The sequence below is a fragment of the Atta colombica genome, unplaced genomic scaffold, assembly GCF_001594045.1.
Source record: "Atta colombica isolate Treedump-2 unplaced genomic scaffold, Acol1.0 scaffold141, whole genome shotgun sequence".
Lineage (NCBI taxonomy): Eukaryota > Metazoa > Arthropoda > Insecta > Hymenoptera > Formicidae > Atta > Atta colombica.
In genome coordinates, this window is record NW_017259230.1 from 780,696 (window position 1) to 792,992 (window position 12,297).

General features: G+C 29.2%; 1 protein-coding gene across 2 annotated transcripts in view; it reads left to right on the top strand.

Annotated features, from left to right (window-relative positions):
* The window catches only part of LOC108684893 (activating transcription factor 3), a 31,547-nt gene that overhangs the window by 8,270 nt on the left and 10,980 nt on the right, over positions 1–12,297 (top strand). Inside the window, exon 1 of one of the 2 annotated variants that reach the window (XM_018189428.1) lies at positions 6,582–6,793. The exons of the other annotated variant lie outside the window; for it this stretch is intronic. The gene's annotated coding sequence lies outside the window, so the exon portion shown is untranslated. Of the gene's footprint in view, positions 1–6,581; positions 6,794–12,297 lie in introns of those variants that run through there. 2 annotated transcript variants of the gene reach the window in all.

A 12,297-nucleotide genomic window follows, 5' to 3' on the forward strand; every position in this document is an offset into this window, starting at 1 on the left:
GTGTGTGTCGCTCACGGCGCGACGGGAAGCATAAATTTTGTCGTGAACTCCAAACAGCTAGAGTGAGAGAACACAATGTGCGTGCTGTTTTCTACGTTCCTAGCTTCATCAAAAATAAAGGATCCGCACGAGTCTTCGAGCCGTTATGCTCAGTAGGAAGAAATAAAATTTCAATGTTATCGTTCTTACTACCTTATTTTATGTAGGTCTTATTTTTGTTAATCTATAATTCGAGACGAAGTCTATGTACATATATCGTATATTAGAATATACGAAGAGTATAAAATTATATACATATTGCGAATTCTATTATCAATTTTGTGAAAAATTATAGAGCTAGTGGATTTTAAAGTAGACTTTAAAGCTTCAGAACTTCCAGAATTTTTTTCTGAAAATTTGAAATTAAATGTTTTATAAAAATTTTATTGGATTTTTGCTCAAATAAATAACTTTACGTATTTTCAATTAGTAATTATCTAAATTCAAATTCTTTTTAAAGAACTTGACTCGTTATATTACTGCGATAGTTTAGTAGAATTTGCGTTTCAAGATCGACAAATCATTTCGGTGCGCATTTTAAAGGACTACGTAGTATATAAATTTACACATAATCATACACTTGAGATCCAGCTAGACCGTTTAAGATATTGATTTCTATAGGTTGTCCTCCTCACGATCTTATAAAATATAATATAATTTAAATTTAAATATTAGACATTGTCAAATTATCGCGTACAGTTAAAAAGATTTAATTTTCAATTTTAGTAAACATTTTAATAAACAAATTTGGATTCTTATTCTCTTCTTTTCTCACATAAATATATTCACAAATTTCTAATTAATAAGCATTTTATTCGGGATAAAGTAGTCTGTCAAGGTAAACTCCTCGATATCTAAAATTCAATTAAAAAGACAAGATTCAAATTCGCAAAGTGCAGAAATCTTACGGGTTTTACGAGTATCGCGTCACGGTTCGCCGGTGAAAAAGATAGAAAAAGAACGGTAATTCGCCGTAATTAAAGCCGTATAATTGGGACAGAGATAACGTTACGCCGCCGCGTCCCTTGTCTCGCGTCGGGTCTTTGTGTTTGCTCTTCTTTTCGTCCCGTTCGGAGGCGGAGCGAAAATAATTCTGTTCTCTTTAAAGTGACAATATAAATTCATCGTGTGCGCTACAAATTTTCATCGATTTACATCACGACGGATCACAGACATAATAAAAATAGATTACGCACTCCTAACGAAGTTATTATTATTGATTTAGAAAAAGTGAGACAGCTTGCACCATCTTTCTCTTTCTAAATGTTAAGCTGAAGAGAGATGTTGATGAAGTTAAAGAGAGAGATGCTGATATGTTCATTCTCTTTAATCGAGCACAGAGATCAGGGAATGAACAATTTATACCCATTATAGTAACGATTTTAAGGCTCTGCTATAGATTCGTAAAGATAAAGTTGTAAAGATAAAGTTGAGAGAGAGCTCGAGTTATCATTAATCCAAGGCAATTCCTATATACAGCATAGATCTGTATATAATATTGCAGCAAAAAATTCATAAATGTTTACCACGCACCGGAGCCTGCGGATCCTGAAGCTTACGAGGATCCGCGAATTCTGAGTCGCACTAGTTGCATCGATTAAAAACATCCCTGACCTATTATTATTTAAGCGTTAAACATTTAAAAAAAAAGTGATGTGTTTGAGAAAAATGGGATGTGTAATTTCTTATTTTACTATTATTTTTTCTATTGGCTTCCAGAAGAAATTAAATCTCTTATTGTTTGTTAATTTCACGTCGTTTTAACTTCAATGAAATTACATTTCGAGGTCGATTCGTCATGTGTGCAGTTGACATCGAAAGTTCTCTCTTGTCTGCCTGTGTTGCAATCGCGAATTTTCGAATCGAGCGCAGCATATTCTGAAAAGAATCGCCTATCTCCCGAAACGGGATTGGTATTTTTAGAAAGTACACTTTGCAATATCGGGTAAGACTTGCTGTAATCCCCCGAAGGGAGACATTGACCTTTCGAACTCTTTTCTCTTGCTGAAATTCTCACGTGAGCATATTGTTCTCTTCGACAAGCTCATGGTTTATCGCTTTTCCCCGCCGCAGGATGAGACATTACTCCTCTCTTAGTGACAGAAATCATGAATCTCCATCGATTGATATATAACTTTATATCTTGTTAAAAATATTTTGCAATTATTTTATTTATGAATTTGTTTTTACCTTACTTTTTATTTTTACATTTATTTCTATATTTTTATGTTATTTTTTTATTATCATTTTCATATTATAATTGATGTTACGTTTTATCTTTCACTGTGATGAATTTTTATATATGTATATTTATATATGTATATTTAATTTTTAAGTTTTTATCGATATGACACAATAATATTAATAATAATAATAACGATAATGATTTCGATTTATTGTAAATCGACGAAATTTTAATAAACTTTATTTTTTGTGGATTTCTACAATAACAAATATCATGATAAAAAGTTCTAGGACACTATGTCAATAGATCATGTCACATGTGTATAAAATACATAGTCTGTTTGCTCGTATATAAGGGGATAAATCTATTCTACAAATCTATTTTATCTTAATCCTTTCATCTCTGCTATAAAACCAGCGAATATCTCATTTACCATAGCAAATTTTAAACAATAAACTGGAATAAATTCTAATCTGTCTTTTTTTTCTTTTCGACTTGGTTTAAGCTATAAAATATTATCTCGTTTATTTCTTTTCTGAATTATATTATCTGTTATACTATATGTATTTACATGATTATATTTTTTATTGTTTTATTTTTCTTGAAAATGTAGGTTTGAGTTAATTTAACAAATTTTTTATTTATATTTTTTACCTTTTTGGCAACTTTATAGATATTTTAGTGGATTTTTAACATTCTGAAGGTGGCAAAGTACCTTTCTCGTGGCAAACAAAGATAAAACTCCATTGGGATTGTCGATTTTTACATATTCAGTTTTGGATAAAGATCTCTAAAACAGAGAACAGGCGGAAATTTGCCGTAGCCTACATCCGCTTTTTACACAAGAGAGGCAAAAAGATGTTGGTCGTCATCGTAAATTGACGCTCGTAAAACCGTTCGACTTTAATACGGTTTTCATGGAGTTTCGACGTGTAGAATTCACCTCCTCCGCAGGACATTACTAATTTCTCTTAATTTTGTTTCAAGAGTTCGATATATCTATTATTTTTAGTAATTCATGAAATTTATCAAGGATATCAAAATAAAACGTCATGAAAAAAAGAACTTTTATAAAATCTATATAAGAATAAAATAAAGAGCGTAACATAAAAAACGAGCATATATTGGGTTGTCTGGAAAGTTCGTGCCGATGTTGAAGGAAAATTTAAAAGCAGAAAATTTAAATTTTAGTATATATTTATTAAATTATATAGATTAGTCGGCACGAATTTTCCGGACAACCCAATAAAATCAAATTTTTATATATAGTAAGTGCAAAAAATATTCGTGCAGAGAAAATATTTTTTAAAGAAACTTTATTTTTAAAAAATAAATATTGTTCAGCGAGAAATGAGTTATTGAATTGATATCAAATCGATATCGACATGATGATTTCAACACCAATTTGATAGTCGATTCTACGTTTAATTTACGATCATTTTCTCTGAGTTATTAACAATTTATTCAGAAAGAATAAAATAGACTGTATGTTTCAAAAAATTGTGTATACCAAAAAGATGTGTGTTATAGAAAATATATCATCTGAAGAATAAGTGAAAATTAAAAGTTGTATTGTTTTGATGCTCAAAAAATATTCATACAGTCGAGAAATTTAGCTTCTAAAATCAAGAATATATATAAATCTCATTTGTTTATGTTAGAACAAAATATATTTATTATATAAAATTGCTAATTAATGTTTATTTTCTACAAATGATACTTTTTTTAGGAATAATTTTCTTGTACGAATATTTTTTGCATTTACTGTGTATATTATTTGAAATATTTAAATAATAATATATTTTTTAAATAATGCGTTTAAAAATAAGTTTTTGATGTTTGTTACATATATTTATTTTTTACTTTGATTCTTTGTTTTATTAATTTTATTAATTAAATTTCAAACTCTTTCAATGCAACGAATATAATATTTTTAATTTTAAAAATATTCTTGTTTTTCTAAATCGCTAAATGAGTTTATAAATCTTATAGGCGGGAAATATAATGATACTCTTGGATCGCAAGTTGATCAGTTCACTAACCTCTGCCGTCCGAAATATGCGGTCGGTTCCGCGTTCTACATATATCGCGATATGTAATTATTCTGAAGTCTACACTCGAGATAGTATGCGTTACACGCGGTACGATCTTGTCTCGGAATTAGGCCGCCCACGTTCGCTCGTCGTCGACACGTCGAAAAAGCGCTATAAAAGCTTTCAGTGGCCAGATGGGCACTGGTTGCGCAAGCTCTCTCTCGTGTCTCCTCTCTCTCCTTGTTCTTTTTCTTCTTTTCGTCTTCATTTCTTTTGTCACAATATATTTTCCCGTTTCGTGAGAAATGCGAAAGCAATTTTTGTTTGCGACGACATATATGCATAATATATGCATTTAACAAAGAAATATTTATATAATATAAAATATTTCTGATAACAAAAATACATAGATGTTTATCTAAATTTGAAAGAGGAAGAAAAAGATGTTTTACATCGTATACGCGGAATTCGGAGTTAGAAATGTGAAACACATATGTTCTTTTGGGAAGATCTCTTCTAAATATCTTTCTCTCTTCTCTCTCTTTCTCTTTCTCTCTAATTAGAGAAAGATTAATTATCTATTCAATAACGTAAGAAGGGGTAGTATTGGGATCGAGATCAAGCAATACAGGAATTTCAAGAATTAAATACTGACTGCTTCCTAGAAACGAGGCAAGACATGTTGTATAATATAATACGTATATATAATATATGTACATATATGTTGTTTTTTCATAAATATAACATGAACGATTTCATTCATATGTCGGTCGGAATAATTTCCAAGAAATATTTTAGAACCAATATTTGAGTTCACAAATATTGTTTGGAATAATCATTTCTTTTGATCTCATTAAAAAAAATTAATTTATTTTTATAGCAACAAGGGTACACAATCAAGTGTCCCTTTTCCATTTTAATAAGCTTTAAATATATTAAAATATAGACAAGAATAAGAGACTTATTCTTTTATAAGTCCTTTTCAGCACGTCAAAATGATATCATCCTCTCTTGAAAAAAACCGTTTTTTCTTCTTGAAAGAATTTATATAGAAAAATATACAAAACTATGTAATAGATAAAACATGTGTATGTTATAATAACATTATGTTATTTCAATTTTTATCTGCTTTTAAAAAATGTTGCCTTGAATACATAATATTATATAAAAAAATGCTGTATGATAATCGTGATATTAATATGCAGATAAAATTAATTGAAATGCATACATATTTATACTTAACTGGATAGAATATTTTTTTGATTCTCTTTCTCATTTCGAAAATCATCTTTTTAACTTGAAAATGTAAATGTTCTCGTTCTTTTGGCTTGAGCATATTTTGTGCACTCTGTTTCGGGGAAAGATCTTGGGTAAAGAAAATCGGTCGAATACCGGAGTCCGAATGTGCTATACGTCAAAATCAAACGATTTCTATTTATAAGTTTAACGGCGCGGTAAGCCAGCGGCGGCTTCGATCAGACACCTGTTCTCATTCAAACAAACGCGAAAAGGAGATTCGATTATTATTTCAAACTGCAATGCTGCCAGTAAATCTTAGACATTGCCGCCTGCAAATTTGCGAGTAATTTACTATCTTTTATTAATTTATCATCTTTCAGCCATAAATGTACAAATATTAAAGAAACGCTAGAATTTGTAACACAAATTTAATTGACTTTAAAACTAAAATTAATAATATTTTACCAGAAAATGTCATTTAAGTTATGAAGTTACGTTTATTATTTTTTTCTTTTTTTTTTCTATATTCGTAAAATATGTTTTTGTATATTCTGCTTTAAGATTTTTTATATCAAATGGCTTAAATAAAAAAAGTCTCTTAAATGTGTATGTAGAATTAAAAATAAAATTAATATATTTATAAACTCCTAATGTATTTATAAATATGAAAAATATATATTTTTAATTTTGAGATATAATTTCATACAAATCAAGATTTTATTCTTCTTCAGTTTCGAAATCAAAGTGCAACTAGAATATTTGAGCAAGAAGAAAAAGCAAGAAGAAAAAGAGAAAACACACAAAAGTGTGTTTGCTTAAGCTCTCTTTCGTTTCGAGCTCATCCCACGTCTTCCTCGGCGCATATAGGTCACTGAGTGCCGAGAGGACCCTTTGTCACGCGCGAGCATGTGGGCCCCGAAAGATCTCAAGCCTGAGGAAGTCGTTTCTTCTTTTTCATTCTCCTTTTTTTGCTCGCGAGCAGAAGAAACGAGCGAAAGAGGAGGAAGAGGAGGAGAAAGAGGAGGAAATGGAGAAGGAGAAGGAGAAGAAGAAGAAGGAGGAGAAGGAGGAGGAGGAGAGGAGGAGGAGGAGGAGGAGGAGAAGGAGAAGGAACTGACAAGAGTGGAAGACCGAGAAAGAGGAGGAGTTACAAGGGCATTAGGCCCCCCCGAATACGGAACGATAAAATTCTTACGAAACACCCGCATGTGCAGAGAGCGAAAGGGAAAAGAGGTCCTCCTCTGCTATTGAGCAACTTCGCGACTAGCTGGAGAATTTTATGTCTGCGACAAAAAAGGTTTAACCTTCAAGAATATATGTTCGCAATAATATTGATCATAAATATTTTCTAAATTTTTGATATTTTTATTTTTTTTTTTAAATAAAATTCATATCCAAGTGCTAATTTTTAATTAATTTAGATTTTTAGAATATTCTAGTTTATTTTAATGTATATTTCACAATTATTGATATTTAAATCGAAGTTCAAATTGATTCACAATATTCTATGCTAATATTATAATGTTGAATTTGCTTGTACAAATGTACGAAAATGTTGTACAAATGTGAGAAGAGTGAAATAACGACTGACCGGAAGTTGAAACTTCTCTCCGAGAGAATTGTCAGCGAACGCAGTGATGATCCATGTCGCGGATTTCAATGCGTTTGCGCTTCGAAGAAAATATGTATCTTAATGCTATCTTTAATGATTTATTCATGGAGATAAAACAGAGCCACGAGTGCCAGCGCGATTGAGAGGAATGTAACGAATTGAGGTCGAAGCGAAGTGGAAGATGCGAGAGGCGCGAGATGTAAGAGCTTGAAGATGCTGAAGAACGACATATACATATGTAGCATTAATTGAATCGCGTATTAATTGAAGCATTAATTGAATCGCGCATATTATGTAATTCAAGGAGAAATTTTGACAAAGTACCTTCTTTTATAAAACAATTACAGATTTTTTTTACGATTGTAAAAAATTTTCTACATTCTAAGACATATATACGCAGACATATATGTCGAATGAAACACGTCCTTTAAAATGTAACGAATTTTTCAACATAATAGTTTGATTTTTTGAGAAAATTGGACATAAAATATAAACGGAATTCCATCGAGACCACATGTAATCAATACGTACAGATCAATACTCGAAGGTTATATAAATCGGATTTAAATTTATTCATGATCAATATATCTCTGTACAAAGTCGCTGATCACGATTCATTACTGTTATCTGATAGAGTGATGTTAATCGATGATTTATAAGACTGTGAAAGACTGTGAAAATAAGAGAGCGAGTTGTTAAATATGAAAGTCGATAGCAATTGAAGTAAATTTCTTAAATTGAACGCAACTATATATGTATGCATATTTTTATAATTACAATTGTAATAATTACAATAGTAAGGTTTAATGTGATTTTCTTTTTATTTAGAATTCATATTTTTTTATTGCATACGATTATTTTATAATGTAATATAATAGATATGATAATAACCATAGTTACATATTATAATGTTGATGTTTAAAATTTAGAGATATTCTAAACTCTTTATTTTAATAGCGATCTAAATTTATCGGTAAAACGTTATAATCTTTTTACATATTTCCGGCGTTATGTAATCTTTTCATTAATAGTCTGCGCTTGTAAAAATATTGAAAGTATAATGAATACCCGGTGCATGAAAAATGTGTGAGAAAATTCGTCGTGGGTGGGCCGAACAAGCAAACGGGAGAGCAAGAACTAAAAGGTTGTCAATCCCTGTCAAAAGTAATTTTGATAGGCGTCCACCAGAGATCGGTCAAATACTAGACAGATAATAATCAACCTATTTTTTAACGACTCCGCAATATAACCGAAAGAGAAATAGCATATGGAAATTCTTGAATTTACTTGAAAAAAATGAAAAGTAAAATTGTCCGATATTTTAATTTTTCTACGCATTTTAAAAAGTATGCGTATAATTCTCGAATTCGCGCAAAATATGAAAATGTAATGAATATTAGTTTATAATCATATAGAGTAGAATCAGATATTATGAGCATAAGGAAATATTTTGATATCTAACATACTGAAGAAAAAATCTTATGCATATCTATCATTTAATAGGTTTGTTGATGTTTTAAAATGTCTTAGTATTAAAAATTGATTATTTTAATGCAATTGAAGTTGAAATGATGACGGGTATTTTTATTACCTGTCCAATGCTCATATTATCCTCTCGATAGGCTAATATAAGCATTCTCAGGGGTAGAGGAAAGTGGAATTGCGCGCAAGAAATTTGTTGCCCTGGAATGATTTCCCAAGTTTAAAGCGATATAAGTATGGAAATAGAAATATTCTTCTACCATTACGTATGCTCATATCGAAGATTTTCATCCAATAAGATTGTATTTAACCAGAAAGAAAAAACGGAAAAGCGAAAAAATTTCACGCGCGTCGAGTAATTGTGCGCAAAACAAAAGTTGTAAGAAATGAATGAATTGTGGAATGTTGATAAAGAAATAAAAAATATATTTATTATATTGCAATATAAATATATAATAAATATATTTTAAATATATATTGTATATATTAAGAAAAAATACAAAAACTAATATAATAATAATGCACATAGACTTTGGCAAAATGAAATGACAAAATAAAATAGTAATGCCAAGAAGAAACGGAAAAATTAGTGCTAGTTATACATATGGAAGATGGATAATTGTGCGCATTTCAAAACGCTTGCGCACAGTTGTGCGCCGTGTACTCGGTACGAAATATGCGATTACTTCAACAATTCCTAATTAAACTTAATAAATAACATTTCAAAAGATGCACATAATAACGTACTTTAATAACGTATGTAACTTTAAACAAACAAATTAAAAATACGGACTTATCATCTTATTTTTTTTATGTTGAAATAACAAGAAAAGATGTGATTTCATTTTTTTGTGATTTCCCTGGTTAGCAATGTATTTACATCATATCTTTTGTAATTATAAAAGGACGACCTCCTGCGTAAAAAATTTCATTATGGTGATGTCTTTATCTATTGGAAAAGTACTAAACCTGGATGCGCACAATTACCCGCTGCGAACTCCCTCACTTTCTCCCAATATGAGTACAGGAAACTTTTTGTAAGAAATTACACAGAAAAATATTGAAAAAAAAAAATATATATATACACACATATGAAAAATTTTATTAGAACAAATGCCAATTAAATGTTTAGTTAATATAACCAAAAAATAATGTTACATTTACAAATGATAACAGTTTGATAATACTTGTAAAATATTTGTGAAAGTTAACATTATTTTTGGTTATATTAACCAAACATTTGATTATTTCACATATATTTAATAGCTATTATCAAACTCCATACATTTAATAGCTATTATCAAACTCTAAAAGAATCACCCTTTCAACCTTTGTTAAAAAACCTTTGTTTTTCATCAACCTTTGTTAAAAAACTGTATACTAATATACAGTGATTGCTAATTATGGCAATACATTGCTATTGTATTATTAATCCTAAGCTGAACATGAGAATAATTTTATGTATTTTATGTGATTTTTTACATTGCTGTAACTTTTTTATAATATAATTTGAAGATCCAGATTGAGGCTGAAAAAAATTTTAATTTAATTAATTGTCCATAGATATGATAAGCCTGTAAGGTATTTTTTTTGGATTATTCTCGATGTGAGAATGCATGAAAATTCAAAGAGGATACATGGAATTAGCCCACATGTGATTAGCTTGTAAGTTTTCGGTGTATCTCTGGATATCTCTTTATTTTTTTATTAAATATACGTTTACTGAAGTTTTTACGTTTACTGAAGAATTTACGTTTTCGGATAGTGTAAAAATAAATACACAAAAGTAGTGTAGAACTAAAAAGAATTATTTCAATATAATAAATATAGTAGAAATTTTATAATTTCTGTCAGTCTTCGGAGATCGCTCGGCCGGGGCGGATTTATTGCTTTAGAGCGAGTGTTGCATTATCCTCTAAACTAAATCCTAATAAACTTAATTATACTATAATAATATTTATACATGTATAACCCTTTATCTACTTATATTATTATTCTCTTTTATATTGTTCAACTAATAAAATTTTATTTATTAATTGTAAATTTAAAATAGATTTATAGTAGATTTTTCAAAAATGTCGATTTTCGATAATTCAAATAATTATACTTTTGATTCATATCGTATTATCTTTTTTTGTTAATTCAAAGGATTAACAAAAAAAATAATACGATCATCAACTAAAAAAATCTTACTTAAGATTTTTGCTTAACATTAAATTTAAAAATTTGAGAAGATTTTTTATCCAAAGTAATCATTTTTTGTGAATGTTTCCAATAAAATTTCTTTGAAGTATTTTAATTAATTGAAGATAAAATTATTTATTTGATCCATATTTTTCTGCTCTTCGAGATATAAATTTCACACGTTTTGAGCTAAAATGAGCATATTCAGTCCAGAGATACAGCGCAATAAAGTTGCAAGGTTTCACATATCCTGATTAGGTCGGGAAGGTACCAAAAATAAGTCTTTCTATAGGGGTTAATATTGCTATTTTGTATTGCGCACAATATTGCCAAGTATTGTTAATGTATTGTTATATATTACTATGTATTGCTAGTGTATTGTTAGTATTGCTACTGTATTGCCTATTTTATTACTGTCGCAATATATTTCTAAAGAAATGTATACTAATTGCTATAGTGGTTGACCCCTCGCCACTCTTTTTTTAGTGTAATGATAAATAATAATGAAGATGTTTATAATACATGCATACCTATCTGAAAAACTCCTGTGTCTAATAAATATTAATAATAGTCGGGACTTTATGAAGTTGGAATGACTCAATATTGTTTACTTAACAAATATTAACATGCACAACAAAATATCTTATCTCAATGTAGAGACTTTATGAAATTAGAGGAAAAAACGTAAGAAATAAAAAAATAACGTATCTACTTATTTAATATGATAAATATCCAAAATATATAAATTTAGCTCAAATTTCGTAGCATATCGGAATGTCGAGAAGATGATCTTTTAGGTGCATCTTTTTACAATAGTTAACACTACTAATACCAACTGTTATAGAAATATAAATGTTCATATTATCTGTAGTGCTCATAATACCCGATCCTACTATATATATTAATATTCATATAATTTATAATTTTTATGTAAATTATCATGATTTACATATATTTTGAATATCATTTGTAACTTAATTTACACCAAAAATATCTACGCGTCGAAAGAGAAAGGAAGGCAAACAAAAGTAAAGCGCTCATTAAGTTTTGTGTTTTTTTTTATACCTTTGCTTGAATATGAAAGAATTAATATTTAAAGCGCCGAATATGAACAAATATTTTAGTTTATTTAATTATTATTAATTCAAAATTAACATTATAAAACATGAATTATTAATGAATGTTAAATAGAATTAGAATTTTTATGAAACTGTTCGATGAGATTGTCTTTCCGATCATATTCTCGTTATCGGCAATTCAATTGTACATACAGGTGCTGCCGACTTGGCGCGTAGGCGGGTGCATGTATCGATCACTGATAGATCATGAAGGTCGCGATCGCATCGATAAGAATGTTTCTGACGCGACTGTCTGTTGTTTCTGATGCGGCTACGATCATCCTACGATTTTTTTACTGAGAAAAAGACAAGGATAAATATTTATATTCAAGTATTTTTGTATTAACATTTTTTTAATGTAATGATTGAATATTTAAGTTATATTTAAAAGGATATTATCTACTA